This window comes from Neolamprologus brichardi, chromosome 3, assembly GCF_056152115.1.
Source record: "Neolamprologus brichardi isolate AB-2024 chromosome 3, ASM5615211v1, whole genome shotgun sequence".
NCBI lineage: Eukaryota > Metazoa > Chordata > Actinopteri > Cichliformes > Cichlidae > Neolamprologus > Neolamprologus brichardi.
In genome coordinates, this window is record NC_142106.1 from 57,093,960 (window position 1) to 57,115,457 (window position 21,498).

The following is a 21,498-nucleotide window of genomic DNA, read 5'->3' on the forward strand; positions in this document are numbered from 1 at the left end:
TGGGGATTTTTGGTGTTGTTTTTGCTCACAGGCTTTCGAGCGTTTTCCTTATAAAACGTAGTTTTTACCGTTTCTTCCTGCAGTAAATATAAACGACGACAGTATTCAGGAAGAAAACCAAACATTGCAGACATTTTATCATAACTCTGGTTTTACGTGGCCGATCAACACAATTTAAAAACTGGTATAAAGTCCACATTTTTCCCGTCAGTTGTTCCGTCTGTCCTGCTCACATCTCCAATGGTTGTACACGTTGTCATTAACGTGGCTTCACTCCACATCAGCCGCTTTGCTCGCTAAAACACACATATTTACTTTAATTTCAATTCAGGTTAGAATTCTTTTTGTGCGCAACACAGATTTTCTCTGCGCAGAGACCGTGCCAACAGTGCGCAATTGCGCACTGTTGGCACGGTCTCTGCGCAGAGACCGTGCCAACAGTGCGCAATTGCGCACGTGTGCAGCTTAGAGGGAACATTGCTTACAAGGTGACTACCAATAAAAATGAGTGTGCTTCACTGTCAGAGCTACGGTGATTCAACCAGTAGGTTGAATGACTTGATAATAAAAATATTTGTTTGATGCTTTGCATTGAGGCCCATTGTTGAATTTGCAGGGACACAATAACCACAGATCAATTGTTCAAACCACTACAGTAGGGAGCCATGTTATGAATAATAAACAAATAATAATACTAATACTAATAATAATAATAATGTTAATTTAAGTAATTGTTTTCGACTGAACATCCCATATAATGTAACAAGCAGTAAATTCAGGTTAAGTGCATTATCAGCATTTGGAGGAGCTCCTTATCCTTCTTTTTACTGCTCACCTCTTACAAAGTGTTCACACAGTTTGCTAGCCTCTGTCAGCCTGCTAGCTATGCTAACAAGTCTACTACACACACTTGACTCGGTCACATGACAGACAGCAGAGGTAGCTGCTCTGCTAGCTAAGCTAACTCATGTTAAAGGTCAAAGAAATGAGGCGATGCTTCTGGGAGTTATGTCACAGACTAGCAGAATTTAGTTATTCAGCATAATATTTAATCCTTATTATCTGCTCCTCTCACCTCTGTTTACATCTGAAAACAAGAAAATTTAGCCAACAGTTTATTAGCTTTGGTGAAATTATGAACAGGCATCAGCGCGGTCACCTATACTGTCCTTTAATGCTGGAGCAGCAGGAACACCAGTTAATCTAAAATCTCCTTTTCTCTCTAAAAAAGTGACAGCAGACTGAGTCAAAGACAGAAACCTTATATAAACACCAAATATTCACTTCCTGATCCAGGATTCAAAGAGGATGTTGAACTTACTCAGCTTCTTCTTCTCGTGAACGTCTTCACTCTGCAGCTCTGCTGTCTGGACCAGGTCTGTGTAGAAACAGAGAAAATCCTCTGCTTCTTCTCCGTCAGCAGTCGTCTGTGTCTGCAGACTGCGTCAGATTAAACACTTCACACCAGCAAAGAGTCTGAAGCTCACAGGTCAAAGATCAGCTGCTGCACCTTTTGTTATATTAATTTGATCAATAATTAACCTGCAGCAGGTTTCTGCTCCAACACTTTAAACAACCCTGAGAACAAATCAGATGATGTGTGGGTGTGTCTGCAGGCTTCAATAGATGAGCATTAAACACTCAGCAAAGAGGCTGAAGCTCACAGGTCAAAGGTCAGCTGCCACACTGTATATAACAATTCACTTTTGAACAGTAGATAGCCTGCAGGCGTCTCTGCAGTGATAAACAGTTTACACATTAAACACTGAACCATAAAAGAAGCTTAAGCTGCAGCTCACAGGTCAAAGCTCAGCTGCTGCACCCAGGTATGAGTTTAAATAAATCATTAATCATGATCTTTTCCCTCTCAGCACTTTCACTTGGCTTGGGGGTGTCTGACTGAGCTACACTGTATGTTTCAAATGTTGTAAATAAATTGGGAGTTAGGGCTGGGCAATATGGCCTAAAATCCATATCGCGGTATAATTTGAAGCACGTGCGGTAACGATATATATCGCAATATATTCTTTTCTTCTGTATAACGTATTTTCCACACTATAACTCACTTAAAATCCTTTAATTTCCTCAAAAATCCAGAGTGTGCCTTATGTATGAATTCTGGTTGTGCTTACTGACCTCGAACCGATTTTTGCTGCAGAAATCTGTTAAAAATGTTTTAGTACAACTTTGGTAAGCAGCACTGCTTGATGGATTGTCAGAGCATTACGGCTGCCGTAGTGACGAGCTTCACGGAGGAATCTGGGTCCTAAACTCCGTCAGATTAAGGTCCCAAAGTCAAACGAACACTAAGAGTTAAAAACCGTCTAAATTCTTTCATCTTTAATAAAATCATCAGCGTTGCTGCTTTACCAGGTGTAACAATTAAGTTTAACATCCAGGCATCCATGAAAACAGAAGTTATTAAATTTAACAGAGTTAGAAGTTAACAGGAAGTTTGCTCGCTAGTTTACACCTAAACATTTCATACCATGTTCTGACTGAGAGATTTTTGAAACTAATTAAAACGCACAGCTCTGCTACCACTTCCAACATAAATGAAGACAGAAAACTAAACAGCAGTGGCGTTTGCAGGGTTACTGAAGTTTGACTACAGACACACACTGACCTTTCATATAGTCAAAGAGTCAATCAAACACAGCTAGTTGAGTCATTTCTTGTGTGAGTCTAAAGTGAATCTAGTATTTGAAAGTCCACTTCCTGTATTTGTTGTTGAAGACTTCTTCAGCTTCTTCTCCAGGACATCAGCTGCTTGTTTGGCAGCAGAGGCAGTTAAGAAGCTTCCTGAAAAACACTGAACAGTGAGTTCACTGTGGCATATGACAAATTCAGCTTTCTATGTGCAAATGTGTCTGTGTCAACCTTTCAAATGCTGTTGAATCCAAAACATCAGTGGCTCCTTGGCTGCTCACTTCATGCACTTCTGTCTTTGTGACAGTCCAATGACATCACAGCTGGTTCCACCCCCAGTGTCTCAGGACTGGACACCTTTAAACATGTCGAGGATCAAACAGCCGTCCAGCTAAACACACATGAAACTATCAAAGCTGACAATCATTCCAATAACATCTAATGGTACATATATATAGACACAGCACTACAAGGAAATGGCTCTCAGCATCTGGCTGTGGTAACAAATGAGTCCCTGTTTGTGTTCAGATTGTGTGCATGTTTTAGACGTGTGTCACATGTAGAAACACAAAAATCCCACAATGACACAAAGATTGGTTTGACACAACTTGTGCAGCTGTAAGTTGTTTCTAATGATTCATTGAAGCTCTTCTAACATTCTGGAGACGATCAGTACATGAATCTGTTCAACACGACAACAATTTGACTTCAGTGTGAACGTTTGCCATTAAATAACCTTCTTCATCCAGCTGACAGCATCCTTCATCCTATGATATTAACAGTTCCTCCTGTTGATGACAAACCTCTGACATGATCTGCTTGAGGAGCTTTTTCATGTGAAGCTCTCTGAGCTCAGGGCTAAGTTGCTGTGCTTCATCTTTAAGAGCTGCTGCCTCCTCGCCGGACTTGTTCTTCTTCTCCTAATGACACCATTTCTGCTTCATATCTTTCACTGGGCCTAAAACAGATGAAGAGTAGATCTACTGCTGTTCACTGTTTGTGTCAATATGGAGAAATATGAACAGACAAACACAGCACACACTGTAAAAACTGTGATTTGGGTTCATTAGTATCTAATAGGAAAGTAATACTCAGTAAAAACATGTATGTGTTGTTTTAATTAAATCTAAGCAAAATTAAACATTTTTGAGATGTTCAGTTATTTAAATTTACACAGTTTTGTTTGGGGTAAGTTAAGCAATAGTTTGTTGAGCAGATTTAACAAAAATGTATGAGTACCGTGAAAAATGAAGAAATCTAATAGATTTAACTGATGAAAGCATTTTCATTTCAATCATTTTACACTTCCACCTGTAGTCCGTTGTGCCACGTGCAGGACACACACGCTTCAGCAGTGGATGATCTCCATTTTGTCCGAGGTAAGATTATCTTCATTTGTACGAATATACGACACGTTTTAAACAGTAACGTGTAGCAGTTTAGAGTAAAAGTTCTAAACAGTATGATACGTCAAAATTAGATTAATAATGACCGCTGTAATGACAGTATTGTATTTTTACACAAAATGCCACGAAGTGGACTGCTAGCATAAGGTCACTTTCCAAGCCTTCAGCTGTGTTACTTCAGAGCTTTGACTAACCACGTTTACCATATTAAAAAAATATATCAATGATGTATTTCGATGGGCTGTAGCCTCCCTCATTTACTTTTAACATTTTATGAAAAAGTTTTGCACTCAGCAGTGATGTAGTTAAAATCATTTGTGCAGGATTTTGTCAGTCACAGTTTTTCAAAGCTTTTGTCTCCACGCAGTTTTTCAGTTGTGGTAATGAAGCTAAAGTGGCTCAGTCCAGCAAAATAACTGGTTTTCATTTTCATGCTGTCGGAGCCCCGTGACTTTAGTGCAGGCACAGCTCACATAGAGGGATGATGCAAGTTTCCAGTTAAACTTGGTCGTGTATCAGTGAGACCCACGCTCAGCCACGATGTTTCTGTAGAACGATCTTCAAGACAAAGGTACATTCAGGAAGTAATATAGTAATACGTGTTTAATCTGACATAAGTCTTTCATAATTTCTGTTTAACACCCGATGGTGTTTGGATACAGAGATGACCTTGTGTAGATTAAAAGGACATCTCTTCAAATATGGGAAGAGATATACAGTATATAAATACACAAATAGTGTTATTTCATGTCATGATCTGTCACCAGATCGGTACAGAAAATAGAGTCTATCCCCTTTTTAATCTAATAAAGAGTTTCATTGTTTTATATGTGAACCTCACCTTTAAAAATTTTAGTATTAATTCAAATTTGTCTTTAACAATTTGTGTGTGTAAAATTGTTACTTTGGAGAGTGCGATTGTTATTAATGTTGTGTTCTTTTCAGTTGCTGGAAGATCCCTCAACTTAAATTCAGCTGATCAGTATGTAACTATGCATTTTGAATAGGTTGTGATGGATGATTGTATTAAATTAAACTACTAGTTTTGAAATTGAAGCAGCAGAAAATGACTAAGTTGACCCTACTTAATCTAACATAACTCTGCCCATTTACATTTTATTCTAGGTTGAACGAGATAGAGCTCCATGTAATCACTGATGACCAAATGGAGAAGTTGGTTCTTCCATCAGGATCCCACCAACAGTAGAGGAGCTGCAAAGTGTTGTGAAGGATACCTTTGGGATTTCAAACGACTTCAGTCTTCAGTATTTTAAACCAAAATTTCAGGACTACTGTGAAGGTTGTTGGCATCACCCTGGTCATCCTGCCAGTTTTCGGCAGCCCCTCTGATCAACTGTCAACTGACTATGACTCATCATCCAATCCAGTTGTGTCCAATGCAGACTCTGCTGCAACCACATCTTCTCAGGACACCATTATTCTCAAAAGGCAGAAGTTCACAGAACGTTGTGAGCCGAAGCTGTTCCCCACAGTCTGCATATGAAACTGAAATGTACCTGGAAAGAGCCACCGAGGAGTATAAAAAGAGTGGAAATCTTCTGCCCACCTCCAAAGTAAAGACTGACATTCTCGAGAAGTTGGCTGAAACTGTATTTTCAATTATGGCCTATTCTTCCTATTATTTTGGGGCGAGCACTAGTGAAGAATTTCAGTGCATACAATCTGAATTAATCAGAAAAATGTTATATTATGAAATTTGTATATGTTTTATATTCCACAATAAAAACAATTACTGTTTGAATGTTGTCTTTGTGAAATTGATTCCTTTTACTCAGAAAAGAAGTTAATTTGATTTTCTCTTACTATTCAGTCATTAATTATAAAGTTTAATTGGAAAATTAGTGAATCCAATTTGAGTTTTAATTAAAAACAAAAAGTTTAAATTTTTTTGTAATGGATATTTTAGTCATTTTTTACTAAACCTTTGCCAGATCGTTAGTAAATTCAAAGTAATTTTTCTCAGAGATTCATTTCAAATGAACTAATTTTTTGTTACAATTAGCAATTTTAACCTTCAATTTGAGATTTTGTCCCTAAATTCAACACATATTTACAAGAGAATGTTAATAATATATATTATTGTTTTTTGTTGAAATTTAATTAACATTTTATCTAAATTTTACATAAATCACTTGAAATTAAAATCTACTTAAGTAAATTAAGTGTCACGTTGTTGCCATGGGTTTTTTAAGTAACCTCTAGTCACAGTTTTTACAGCACATACAGAGAAATGTAGACAGGATGTGCAGCCAGTGCAGTAAATGGTCTAAATATCAGCTCTTTAGAAAATGATCCTGATGAACATGAAACTAACATCCAATGAGAAACACAGCTTCCTTGTTTCATGTCCAATAACAATCAATGAAGAGCTAATAAAGAGCTATTCTATTGTAAAATGCTGAGATGATTATTAGACAGAACCCAGCGGCTCACCAAAAGCCTGCATTGAAAATCTATATGAAAGTGATCTATGCTCATATATGGCAAAATCCTTTAACTGTCACTGTGTTTTTCATCTGTGCTCTTGTTGGTTGGACAAGTTTGTAAATGACAAAGAGCTCAGTGGACTTTGCATCCATCAAATCCTGTTAGATGTTTGGATTGTTTTTCCTTCACAGCTTTGTGATGAAGGCTAAAGAACAGAGATATGAACTATTGCCAATATGAATCCTGATGGCATGACGTGGGCATAGACCCACCAAAGCAACACTCAGCTCACCTCATTCCAGGCGCTTGTCTGCTGGAGACCATGAGCCTTGTTAGTCACACATTAGCACCGTGGTAGGAAACAGCCTCCATCATTTCATTAGATCTGAATTTGGACTGTTTCCCTCTGGATGAACCAAGTCTGTCAAATCTATTGATCCAACACAAACTATCAAACACATTGGCTCACAGTCAGATTGGCTTTGTATGGATGGTGTAACAGGGGGCTGGGAAAGGATGCTGAAAGCTGAATATAATACAGAACAATAACAGGACATATAATAATGTAGCAAACATGATCTTCAACAGGCACACTTCTATTATTCATGATCACAAACACAAAGAACTTGTGCAGCCCTGATATCAGCCCTAATATATGAGTGTGTTTGCCCAAAGATTGAAACAGCATCAACATGACAGCTGTAAGAAATCTTCTCTCAGCCTTGTTTGGCAGAAGATCCCTGCAACAAAGATTGTAGCTGAAAGATGACGCGTGTAAAGTTTGCTCTTTGGGAGGGTTGAGGCTGTTTTTAGACCTTTGATAGTTTCCAATCCAGTTCTGAAAGACAGAAATAAAAACAACATCATTAAGATCAGATCATGGAGCTGTTTTCTGCCTTGTTTCTATCTTCACATTACAAGACTTTACTACAATAAAGATGCTAACATGTATCTGTAGCAACAACATCATTGAATCTATAACAACTGGAGCCAAACCAGTGGCCTCTGCTGGGATCACTGGTGAGCCAACACGTCCTTGTTGGATGCAGATTTCAGGGCTTCCTTTTGCTCCTCCGTTATAACTGTTCTCTCTTCTCAACAAATGATGACACAAAGGAATCAGCAGTGACAAAGATGATGCTGAAGAGAAGCACACATTTCACACATATAACAGACCAGTCCAGTTACACACACCTCTGCTTGACATTAGGCCTCAAACAAAGACACAAAACACTAACTTGACTCTAAATAGAAGAAACGAGCAGCTTTTTCTGTTCTGTGCTTATTTATATTTGACACACATGCTTCTCTTTGTGCAAACACACATTGCACTATAAGGGTAACCTAGCACACAATGATTGGACAGCACAGTGATGATGCTGGGAGATCCTATACGAAGCAACACAGAAACACTGAGAACAAAACTTTAAACATTGATTATATTGAGATAAGCAGCCGACCCAGTCTAGATAAAGGCGAGCAGCTGGGACCGCTGCTGCACCAAAAACAGGTTTCAGTGTTTCCATGTGTGTGTGTGTGATGTCTTTACTTATACTGGTCAATAGACTTTAGTCAACACATCATTGAAAGGTGTTACACATGAAATAAAAACAGTGTTTCATCTTTATTCCTCTGAAGCAGCTGCATTATAACCAATCTGCTCCTTTGTGTGGTCGCAGCAAACGACTTGTCAAAGCATCTGCAGGAGAAGAAAGCTGAACTTTATTAAGCAGCAAAAGGACATCAAAGCACTAGATGTGAGTAAAGAGCTGCTCCTCGGCCCCATCATCGTGTGCTCGCTGCAGCTTCTACATCAGGTTCTAGTGGACAACCATGAACCTGAACTCAACACCTGAAACTGTCCAGCAGCTCTTTGTGTCTCCACGTCTCTGCTGGATGGACTCACCCACTGAAGCCAGGACTCAGTGTGGAGCTGGGTGTGGAAAACGTCCTGTATCACCATCACATGACACAGAGGGTCCACAGAGGGTGTCACGGGTAAGCTCACGGTCACTGGGAGGCTGAGTGTGGAGTCAGTGTTGCTGTGGTTTGTGTGTGTGTGGAGATGAAACACACCAGTGTGTCCTGTCACATCTGTTTGACCTCTGTCACAGTGAGCTGACCTCTGCTCCTCCTGCGTCTCTCACTGGACTAACTTTGTTAGCTGGACAACGATCGTGTCCACAAAATGTTTCCTTACAAGGTGAACGACGTTTCATTTAAACTGAATCTTGGATTTTATTGTGAAAAACCTCCTTCAAACATGTCCGAGCGTTACAGAGTCTGTGGATTTTCCCACAGACGTTGCTCCTGTGCTTCCACAGCTGTCACACAGACACATTACCGACTTCATGTCCAACGAAAGCTGCCAGATTTGTACTTTTCCACATCCTTAAATGTGTTTTCAAATTAAAAGCAGCACTTCCTGTTTCCATGGAGGAAATGTAAACCACGTGGAAGCTTTAAACATTAATGTGTTTTCAAATTAAAAGCAGCACTTCCTGTTTCCATGGAGGAAATGTAAACCACGTGGAAGCTTTAAACATTAATGTGTTTTCAAATTAAAAGCAGCACTTCCTGTTTCCATGGAGGAAATGTAAACCACGTGGAAGCTTTAAACATTAATGTGTTTTCAAATTAAAAGCAGCACTTCCTGTTTCCATGGAGGAAATGTAAACCACGTGGAAGCTTTAAACATTAATGTGTTTTCAAATTAAAAGCAGCACTTCCTGTTTCCATGGAGGAAATGTAAACCACGTGGGAGCTTTAAACATTAATGTGTTTTCAAATTAAAAGCAGCACTGTTACACTTTTTGATAGCTGGAAACTTTAACTGTCATCAGAAAACATCAAATATTCTGGATCCTCTCTGCAGTGTCTCGTCTTTCCTCTGTGACTTCCGTGGATTTTAGCTCAAAAATGTTTTTAAATGGTTTGTCAGCAAACTGACCTCTGACCTCTACAGTACTGACCTGTACAAAGAGCTGTCAGTCTCAGCTCTTCTCTCCCAGCACTGGTGGAGCAGGTGTAGTCGCTGCTGACAGCCATTGTTGGTTTTCTCAGAGACAGGCGGAGGTCTGCAGTGTTGAGAGCATCAGCTCTCATCGATGTGCGCCGCTGTAACGCTGCTTTTGTCCTCTGAGATCACCAGGTATGAAATCCGAGTACTGACAGGGCAGCAGGACAGATCTTTCCCCCTCATTCACTTCCATGAGCACAGCCAAGGCATGCTGGGAAACTGAGGACACACCAACAGATGTAGAAATGACCTGCATGCTGTGTGTTTGTCTCCTCACAGGTGACCAATTAGCTGCAGAAACCCAAGCCAGGTGTCTGAATACTGACACATGGACTCTTCTTTATAATAACTACACAATAGTGAGCATTAGTATGTAGTTTATTAATGGAACCAAACTGTTCCTGTTATAGCTGACTTTCAGGACCTCCAAGTCTGCACTTATGTTTATTATCAGTTGGAGCCCCTCCTCATTCTTCTTCTTCTTCTTTGGTGCAACCCTGTAAATTTTGGGGTACCCCTTTGGCCCCTCCCCTTTGCTACAATTCCCCTGTGGGAGAGGTCGGTGTCATTTCTTTCCCAACACTGTACAACACACAGATAATGTATATTTAGCCACCCTGATGTTTCTGATTGTGTTTTTAGGTCAATTATTGTCATCATTGTGTCTTTGCTAGATGCTGTGAATGTGTAGTACGTGTGTGCCACAAATGTGTTACAGGCACAGTCTATGCTAGCATGAATAGATCTTGCTAGCTTGGAAGTTGTGGTGGGTGGAGCTAATCCTCGTCCCTCCTGTTTGCATTTGGTTGTAGGAGCTGGAGCGAGCAAGTTAATGACTTGGAGCTCTTTGTTTCTTTGACCTTTCATTGTCAGACACAACGTAGGAACACGCCGGTTACATTAAGACAGATTTAAAAGATCTGGATCAATAAGTTCAGAACATCATCAGTGACAGCAGTTTTATATGTCTAAAGTATGACACACAGACAGACCAGTTATTTAGGAGCTGTTATGGTTGTAAATTATAGGTTTATTACTCAGAAAATGATTAATGAAGTATTTAGATAATAATGATGTTTCAGATGATTAACATACAGGATAATTCTGGTTCTATAAATGTTATGAAGTTTGATTTCTCTGAGGTTTCATAAATACTCATCTCTGACTGTAATTTCTGGTAACTGAGGCACTTACTAGTTGTTATTGTTAGTTGGTGCTTTTGTCTGATCTCAACGAAGGTGACGATTATTCAGACTTTCAGGAGGTTTTAGATGAAACTGAAAGGCCCACAGAACCAAACACGTCTCAGCTGTGATCACAGCAGAAACAGAAAAACACAAAGTGATCAAACACATACCAAAGCCTACACTGCCATCTAGTGACAGAAACTAGTACTGCTAGACAACCAGGCTGCTTTAAAGCAGGTGATATTTAGGTTGAAAAATAAAAAATAAGTTGATAATAAACATTTGACAAAATCTTTTGGCAGCTAACATCTGGAAGTGAGCTGTTCTTTGGTGGTAATTAACAGTTTATTCTTGTTGGTAATTATGTAATGAAGGGTAGCAGTAAAAGTCACACACACACAGAAATGTTCCTCCATGGCTGACAACAACAACTACAGACACGTCTGTGACTGCGATGAACACCTGAGTGTAAGACGAGGACTGAATATGATACAGTAACAGTCAAATATGAATGTGTGTAACAGCATGATTATGTATTATACATATATCAGAAATATGTGACATTTTACAGCATGTCAAATCTATCTGAACATGAAACCAGTGTTAAAACCATTTCAGTCTCAGTCAGTGTTACTGAAACATTCATCTCCAACAGCATCACTGACAGACAGTTGGAGCAGCTACAGTCAAATCATTGATCAGTGTTTTTAGAACATTAGCTGCTGTTGCTGCACTAGTGCTGCTGCTGTCTTTCTCTTATTGTAGGTCTTTAGCTAACAACATCAAGTGTCTTCATGTGACTGTTGTCTAATGTTCAAATGTAGATAACACCACCTGCACCACCCTGTTCCACAGCACAGCCCTCTCATGTAGGCTTGGCTGCAGCACATATTAGCAGCTGCAGTGACATCAGCTTTCTGTGCAGCACTAGACAGGAGATCCCGCTCCATAGTGTCATCACATCTACAGACGCTTACATGTTCTCACCTGGTAATAAGAAGCTCCAAGATTAACAGACTGAAGGAAATACAAATGAAAGTTACAGTAAACTGAAATCTTGGAAACACAACATGAAACAGCGTGGGAAATATGTTCATGTTGCATAAAACATGTGTTGCATTACAGATATTTCTATATTTAAGGTGGGATGGGCTCATCCACCCACTCTCACACCATCATATCACCATCCTGGGTTAGTGTCTTGGTCTCAGCTCACAACATCAGCACAGTCTCGGCTTGGCTGAGGTAGTTGAGTGGTTCTTGTTGTCCCTGACAGCTGCAGGGACAGTGCCATCAGCCATGCAGCAGCACAATGACTGCTCAAAGTCAGTGTGGCTCAGTCTACTGTAAACATTGTCCTAAAGTGGTGGGAAAGTGGCTGCAAGCTGCCTGTACATGCACTCCCAGTACGTGCACCTGCAGATGATATCCACAAAGCTCTGAGTGTCACAGACTGGGCCTGTGCTCAGGTCACTCTGCCCCATTGAATTCTACTGACAGAGTTTTACAAGTGTGAGGAAAGTTATATATACAAGTTGGTGGCTGCACAGTAAAAAACAGAGTGTCAATTTTACACTTAGAGAGTTGATTTTAACTCTGTTTCAGATAACATTTGGTCCCACTCAAAATTAGAGTAAAATTTACTCTATGGCCAGTGTTAACTTTTTAGTGTTAATTCTACTCAGTTTAGTGTCAAAATTAACAACAAAATGTGTAAAAATATTTAACACTGAGGGTTATTCACACTGTTTAGAGTAATATGATTTCACTTTATAGAGTTATTTTTAGTCCAAGTTCACTCTAATGTGTAATAATATTTCATTTTCATTATTTTTTCATATTTATCATATGATGCTATATTTCTAAATGGCTGTGATCTATCCTATATTGTGAAAATAACTACAAACATACAGGTTACAGTAACAGCATTTATTAGCATAACAAACTCTTACAAATGACAGTAGCTATGATGCTCACCAGAGAAAGCAATATGGGACCACAAAGAGAGCGTTGTCATTCACTCCATACGACAATTGTATGTCAAAAGGCCTGGGATAATGCAGGCTGTCAACATGAAAGACAACTAAATCTTGCTTTGTCCTGGTCAACTCATAGGCATGGAAATGTTCTTGAAAGGCTACTGTACATAATGGCAAAGTGAGAAGTACCAGTTTCTCGTGTATTATCAGAACTGACTCAATCTGGTAAAACAGGCATTTCAGACACTGCCACAAATAACCAAATGCGGGCGGTAAACAATACCATTCTGTTTAGCCCAGTTCACTTTCATAACTTGAACTCTATTGGGCAGTTGCATTGCTATTGAAATTCCAGAACCTCCTTTTACCATATCTAAAGACACCATTTTTCCTGGACCAATGTCTAACCGACTAAAGGCTGTTGAAGATTGCCAAATGTATGCCATATAATTCTGCTGTTTTTTGGCCAGCGTTTTGGTGATATTTCTGAATGATTTGAGCTGTTTCTTGAAAAACTTGTGCTTACCTTCATAGCGCATGCACCAACTATGAAGTACAGGCCCTATTTTTTGGATGCAGCGAGGATAATGGATAAGAAAATGGTGCTTTGGTAAAAGGTTTTTCTGGGGATACAACATCTTGGACAGTTTGTGGTGTTCCACAATCAAATGTTTTAAATATACACACATACCTTGAGATAACATAGGAGAAAATACAATATTAACTATCTGTAGTAATAAAAGTAGTAGGCCCCAATGTTGGTCAGTAGAGGTTACCAAATCTCCAAACATGAGGGGAACATTCCTCAGTAAGCACCATGTCTGAATAGCATTCAGTCCCAGATCATTAGACTCTCCACCTAAATTCACAGCCACTGGCCTATTGTTTTTCTCCATGAATCCATAATCAAAACTTTGTATTCTCAAATTCAGTTCTCCCAATGTAAGATGTTGTTCTTTTAAATACAAAAACAATAACTTCAGTTCGTACTGGGCCACTCCTTCCAAAACATCATGCATCACATCAACTGAGAAGTTCTCAGTTGTGTGAAAATATGTCAGTGAATTCAATAAGCATGAACTCTTTACACCAAAAACATAAGGAAGCAATGGATTATTAGACATTTCCTGACAGTGAGCAGTGTGGTTGTCTTTGGTGCGCAACACTATTTTGGGGGAATCTTCAGAGAATTCTGTTTGAAAGTCGTCTTTTTCAGCTAAACAAAACCTGCAACAGTACCTTGCACTGAAAGACTCCACCAGACCAAACAAGCTATGTAAGCCTAAATTATCACCAGTGACCTGTACCACACTACCACGAACATAACCACCAAACAGTGGAATCTCAATACCATCGCTCTCTAACACTTTAATGTCTCGAACAATAGGAGCAAGAATTTCACTAAAACCATAACGTTTCAGATCTTGTGCATGAAATAAGGCACAAAGGTGTATGTTGGCCAAAAATGAATTCCATTTGGCAGAGAGGTTTCTTAAGGTAAAATATACTGCACCCAACTCGTGAATACCTCGCTTGGAACCAAGAGGATTTGCAACCTCAAAGTCATCATAGAACATTTGGATCTGAACTGTGTGCTTTTCTGTTGAAAAAAGAGTCTTCAATAGAGATCCATCACAAATATCTCTGAGTCTTGAATCACAAGTGTCGGATTTTTTCAACATTTCTCCAACATGCTGACTCTTAAATATTGATTCCAATGTTGATAATATTGGAACATACATGAATTTATCTTGAACAACTGCCTGATCATATGTTCCAGTCTTTTTATTTCGCCTTGTGTCAAATCTTGAGCCAATTACACATTCAACTGGTTCTACAGTTTCCCACTTGTCTGATAAATATTTTGACCTCTTGTACTCCGAATTAAGAACTGAGAAAGGATTCTCTAACTCATCAAAACATGCTTCAACTTTCTTGCACATTTCTGTTTCTCTTTCATTACTAAATACATGCTTAATGACTGTTTCTTTAGCATGTTGTTGGATATCTTGAACAATCTCTTCCATGGAATTCACTACAGGATTCACTACACTTTGGCCTACACCTGCTGCCTTTAGATCAGAAATAACAGCTGCACAACTATTTACAAGGTCTGCTGAAGATAATTCCCACTCAGCCTCTAAATGTTCAGGCACCACATCATCATTAGCAGCAGTACTTGTGTCCGTAACACTTTGAACTGGTGAAAAATCTAGTTCTGCAGAATCAAATGAACTGCTTACGTGGCATTTGTTCAGGTGCTTTCTAAAGCCAGAAAAACGACTAAAAGAACGTGAGCATCCCACTTGGCCACATTTGAGATATAGTGTCCTGCCAGTACAGAGACCATGAATTACCTTAAGGTGTTTTACAAGGCTGTTTGGTCTACCATGATCACTTTTGCAAAGAAAGCACTTCATTATTTTGATCTCAATGGATACTAACGCACCATTCTTGCTCGCAACTCTGCAACTCTGGGAGTTTCCTTTGTTTCCCCAACATCAATGTTGTAAATGGTTGTTTGCAGAAAAGTGAAAAGGTTGGTCAGGGATGAACTGTAAGACGTATCAAAGACATAATGGGCCTTAAAGAGTTCATCAAGGGCTCCTACTGAACCTGTCGCTTTACATGGAAGTGCATGCTTGTCAATCACAATGAAGAAGGTGTGAATGCTGCTTCTTGTGGGTCCCTGAGCAAGAAGGTAGGGCTGACTGCTTCGGGTGATGTTGTCTAGATGCTGCTGTACACTGGTTCCAGCCTACAACAACACATTAAACAGCAGTATTTAGTGACTATCCCATTAGATTAGATCACCTTACTGTACATTACAATGGCGGTGATGGAATATATATTTTAAATAACATACCTTTAGGAATTTGATGAGGTTATCGACAGCTTGAGATGCAGACATCTTTCCTGGTCTCTTTCGCCCTTGTGCAGATGGCGGTAGCAGATGTAGCAGCAGCAAGATAGCAGACATGTCACTGTCCCAGCCTACAGACCAATAAACAAAGAATTACTCCAAAAATACATTCAATAGACAGAATTACCTATATAACCAACAATGGCAGATAAAAACAGTCAGAGTCATACCATTCTCAACTTCAGTAGCTGACTCGGCATTGCACATCAACTCCAAGAGCTCCGAGGTGGGTACAAGTCCATGACTTTCCTTTACAATCTTTGATTTGAGATCGATGGGCCACCTCTCCAAGAATTTGTTGGCAGTGACCTCATCAAACAGGAAATCTTGTTCTATCTATAATGCAAAAACAGAAGATAAGAGAGGTGTAATGAGTGAAACTGCAAGCTGCATGGAATATTTCAGTGATTCAACAAATGAAGATGTCTTACCAGTCCTGGTGTGTCCAGAAACCGCGGGAAGACTGTGAAGACATCTGCTGCATTCTTATCATCGCTGACCATTGAATGCCGATAAATGAAGGTAGCTTTCATCTTTTCACGGATAGTGTCTTCATCAGCAGAGTGTCTCAAAAGCGCAATAGCTGCTTTTACATCCTCATCTGATAACACTGTCTCAGTGGTGAGTGGTCTGGATCGACCACGGCCTGGCCCGCCAACTTAAGAAAAAACTATTTGATTGACTCCTACCTACAAATTAGATCAGAATCATTTCAATCACAAGTGAACTTACTTTTAGGAGATTTGGAAAGTGAGACACTTCTTTCCTCTGCAGCTTTTCTTTGAATGGTCTTCAACCGCCACGCAAGGTATCCTGAAGCGCTCTCTGGATCATAGTAATGTTCCTATGTAATTAAATACAAGCAGAATGTTATCAACATTTCTGAGGACAACTATGTGTTTAATGTTGCAAGGTCCCCTTTACTTACATATCCATGTTGTGAATATGGGTCTTCCAGATATGGAAACAGAGCAACAATCCCCTGCGCATACATCACTCTTACACTTTTAGGGGGAGATGTCCTAATGTATAAATTCAGTGATGACCGTCACTCAATTGGCATTGAACATCACAATTAAAAATAATAGTAAAAATGTTTCTTTATAGACTACATTTATGATTCTTACCCATGTGCTTCTGTCATCTCAGCAGCAAGTATGTTTATCATCTGTCAGAGATTTGGTTTTTGCATACTCTTGTATGATGTGTTCACCACCAGGCTTTGTTGTTAGGATTTTTTCAATCAGCTTAAATAGACATAAAATATGAAGTCAGAAATGTTTTAAACCTTGAGAAAAACTGGAAAATGATTACATAAAAACACTTCACATCAAACATGCAAATTAGGCTAACAATGTTCACTACCCACAGCTTTTGCTTCATAGTTTATATGGCATGGCCTTTTAGGTTGTCTTCCTTCAGTGGTGGCTGCTTCTTCAGGAGGTTCACACATTGTGAAGTTTAGCATGATTGTATCATCAGATGGAGAAGATGATGATGATGATAGAGATACACCTGTGCATTAAGGAACATGACCAAAGCAGAAGCATTAAATTGAACTGTTAATGCTTCAATCTCAACCTTTATATTTAATATAAACATATACGTATGTGAGTGATTACCAAGTTCTTCATTGCTCAGCATGACTCGGAAGGTTACAGGTGACCCCTTCACTATTTCTTCAAACACCTCTGCGTCTACTTCTGTGTCAGACTGGTCAAACACCTTCATATCTAGCTGTCTGCCTTCTGCTATGTTAAATTTTAGGCACACTGAAGTAAGATAAGAGAAAAGAAATGTTACAGAAATTGTTAAAAAAAAAAGGCCATGCATATTCTTATTAAATGGTAGAGTAAGGCTATGTCTTCACAAAATATTGATGAGCTGAAGCTTAAGCATATAGGTAATTCTCATTCATTGTTGAAGTAGAAACAATTATCAACTTAGGTAGTTGAGTAAGAATATAATTAAGCTTATAATTAAGCTGGTATATTGACCAGGTAAACATTGTTATCTTGTTTTATCCTGATATTCTAACCTTCTTTCATGAAAGCATCAAATGTCAGGTCAGACAGCCTAACATACTTCTGCTCCCCACCAAACAAAACACGCAGCAACATATTCTGTTCACAAAACAAAGAGAAAAAAATAATAAAGGAAAGAGTTTAAGACTGTGGATGTACTTTAGAGCTTTAGTTTCTATACAAAATAGAAGCAGTTAAAAGTTAATATTACTTAGCAGCTACAGTATGAAGAAATAAGTAACAGATTAACTGCTAATAAAGATCCTTTATCAACCAGTGTTACTGCAAATGGACCAAGTGTGACTAACATCTAATATTGTTTAATAACTTTAGTCTACTTATCAAGTATTGGTCAACTTACTGCAATTCGCTTTATTTCTGTGAACAATTAATGTATATTAACATATCATTAACATTGCTGTCAGTTAATTTATACAAAATAATCTAAATTAATTCTAAATTAGTGTATGCCTTTGGCATTTGCTTAAAAGAATATAAATCAGTAGAGTAAACTTTATTGTAATGTCCCACTTTTTCTGATAGTTTCTTCGAAGCTAATTAGCGATTATTAGCTTACTATTAAACGGTCATTTAGTTGCTAAAACTATCCCATTAGACATGTGACAATAATATTATCTAAGCTGCACTTAGAAGAAATACATAGTTAACATGTTTTAGGTTAATCTTAACTCAGTGAGAAGATAACGAACATTTGAACTTTTAGCAACGGTTAGCATGTAGCTACTCGACAATATCATTAAACCTGTGGGTAAATGCTGCTAACATGTCCTCACTCGACATCAGTGCAACTATAAAAAGCTATTTAGTTTAAAAATGACTAAACAATGTTACCAGTATGGGAATGTTAACTTAACTTACCTGACTGTGGCAGCTCTTCGGAGAAAATTCCGCGTGCGTCACAGCTCTCAGACCGCGCGCCTGCGGACTGGTACTAATCAACACTGTGTGGAGTTAAGTCTTCACTCCGTGTCTACAGAACACTGACTTTTAACTCTGACGTTAGAGCTGCTTTACTCCTCACAGAGTTGTAAATACTCTCTCTAGGTTAAAATAGGTTTACACTGAAATATTGACACTCCATTTTTTACTGTGCACCTGTGTAAAATCCGAAATTCCCATGGTGTTGTTCAAAATGTGCTCTGGCACAATCATGAGCATCGCTTGCTACTGAAAACAAGAAGAAAGCCGGTCCTGCTGTGGGCTGAACCATTTGTTAATGAGGGGGGGACACTATGCAATATATTCAGTTTTAGCATTTATATTCACTGCTGACTGTAACTACGTTCAAACTGTTAATGCGATCTTATTTTAATAAACAACACTGTCACTCTACACCTGAGCCATAGACCACACCCTCCACCTCAATATACACCACAGTTTTCTCTGCTATGGAAATGAGATCAGGAGGAAATCATTATTATTATTATTGAATAAATGCTCACATTAATGTGGGCTTATTTGTTTCATATTAGAAACATTAGTTGAGTGTTTTTAGTATAAAATGGTGAAAGTCCCTCTTTTTGCTCCTCCCCTCACCTGTGGATGGACGGTGCTGTTACCGTGGTGACAGCTTGGATGTGTTTGAGTCCTGCCTGGTTATCACTGCAGGAATCTTTACTTTCACATTTATTACAGGTAATAACTCTGATTTTTCTGTGTATTATGAACTAAATGTATCCTGATACACACAGAGATGGATGAGCAGAGGTCACATGATGAAAGAACAAACATGGAGTCTTTGATTTATTTAGATATTTATTGATGAATGCAAACAAACCCTGACACTGAACCATCGTCCAGCTTTCACAGAACAAACCTGATCACATGACCTGCTGACCCAAACAGTGAAAAGCTCCATGGCAACAACAACAAACAGCCTCACATATGTTAACAGAGGCTGTTAGAAGCACAGAGTCTTTACAGTCTTTCTCCTGTTTGTACACAGATCTCTGCACATCTTCATCACAGTTACTCACAGACGTGCAGAGTGTGTGGATATCAAAGCTAAGTTTCCACCATGTTTGTAGTCTGTACTGGGACTCATGGAGCATCTCTCTATGAGCACTCAGTGCTTTAAACAGTGAGTCCCAGTTTAACCAGCAGCCTTCACACCACACATCACACAGACATGGAAACTTCAAACCCTCAGACTGAAGACACCATCAGAAATAAATAGATTGTGATGAAGATGAAGAACTGGAACAGTTTGCTGTGGTTTCTTCTGTTCCTGTCAGAAATAAGAGTCTGGCAGCACTTTGCTCTCCTTCCACATGTTTAAGGAGGAAGTGAAGAAGAGCGAGTGAGTCATCTTCCTCTGTGGGCCCAACATCAGGCAGCAGCCACGTATTTTTAAAAACCCAGCACACTGCTTCAGAAACACTGAGTCAGGTGACCAGAGTCATGTGATCAGTGAGGTCTTCACTCAGGACGTCACAGCTTCAGGACCTGATTCAGAGGTTTATAAGGACGTGGATCATTGGTGCTGATGTTGTGTGAGAGCTGGTGAACCATGGGGAACATAAATAACAACCAGGCCATCAGCAATTCTACCCCCAGCTCTAAAACCTACATAATACACTATACATATAGTTATATAGGTTATAGTATGTTATATACTGTTAAGGGTTCAAATATTAAAGAGGGATACAGGAGGTAATCCAAGAATAACAACACTGATCCGGCCAGTCAAACGATACATATACATATATAATAATATTATTATATATAATATATATTATTAATTATATAATATTATATAATTAATTGGACTTTGCAGCTGTTTCTGGTCATCAGTTCATTCCTGCAAACCTCTGAACCTGAACAACAATGATGCTGCATTGCTGGCTGATCCCAAAAGGTTGATTCTGTTCATCTGGACGTTTTCAGAAACGTTTGCTCACTGATCAGGTGACTTCTTCAGTCTCAGCTGACTGCAGCTTTACAACCTTACAAACAGCACATTTGCACAATGACTGAAACCAGCAGCAGCAGCACCTGATATATATGATACTAATATAATACATATACATATATAATCCATACTAATGATGAAGGAACTGAGCTCACAGTCCATTGTTCATTCAGTGAACTACTCAGTTTATTTTGGGCCTCAGAAATGCTCACTCTGTTTGTACATCACTGTCAGCAATAGACTCATTCTGCTGTGTGGACAGGAACACATGTGACATCACTTCCTGTTTGTTTGTGACTGAAGAGGAAGAAGTTTACAAGGAATCATTTAGAAGAGTTTCAAACATCAACTGATTGAGTCCATGAATCTGAAAACGTGTTTGTGAGTGAAAGAGACAGACATGTACAGACTGAACTATCTGTTCAACAGTCAGAGTGTTTCTGTAACAGGAGACACTCTTTACACCCCACTCAGCACAGGGACACTGAGGCACCAGGAGACAAGGAACTGAACCCAAACCCAGGATAAAAAGTTTGAGTGAATGTGGTGTTGAAGGTGTGGAGGTGGATCAGAGTGTCAGAGGAGACTCTGTAGAAGGACAGAGTGCCAGCAGGACAGTCCACATACACTGCTGCTCTGTTAGAGACAGAGGAGGAGGAGGAGGAGGAGGAGATGGATGTTCGACTGTTATTGTGCCTGACAGAATAACCAATACCACCATAGCACTCCAGACTCCAGGACTGATCATTGTTTCCAAACACACAGTCTCTGCCTCCTTTCCTTCTGATGCTTCTGTAACTCACTGATATAAAAACGTCTCCTCTCCACTCGACCTCCCAGTAACAGCGACCAGTCAGACCATTTCTACACAGCAGCTGAGGAACATCAAATCTGTCTGGATGATCAGGATATGACTGAACCTCCTCCACAC

General features: G+C 39.2%; 1 protein-coding gene and 1 pseudogene across 4 annotated transcripts in view; both read right to left on the minus strand.

Annotated features, from left to right (window-relative positions):
* LOC102776271 (protein NLRC3-like) overlaps window positions 1-21,498 on the minus strand; it is a 283,171-nt gene that overhangs the window by 224,905 nt on the left and 36,768 nt on the right. The window lies entirely within an intron of this gene.
* Window positions 14,214-18,787, minus strand: LOC148105946 (uncharacterized; annotated as a pseudogene).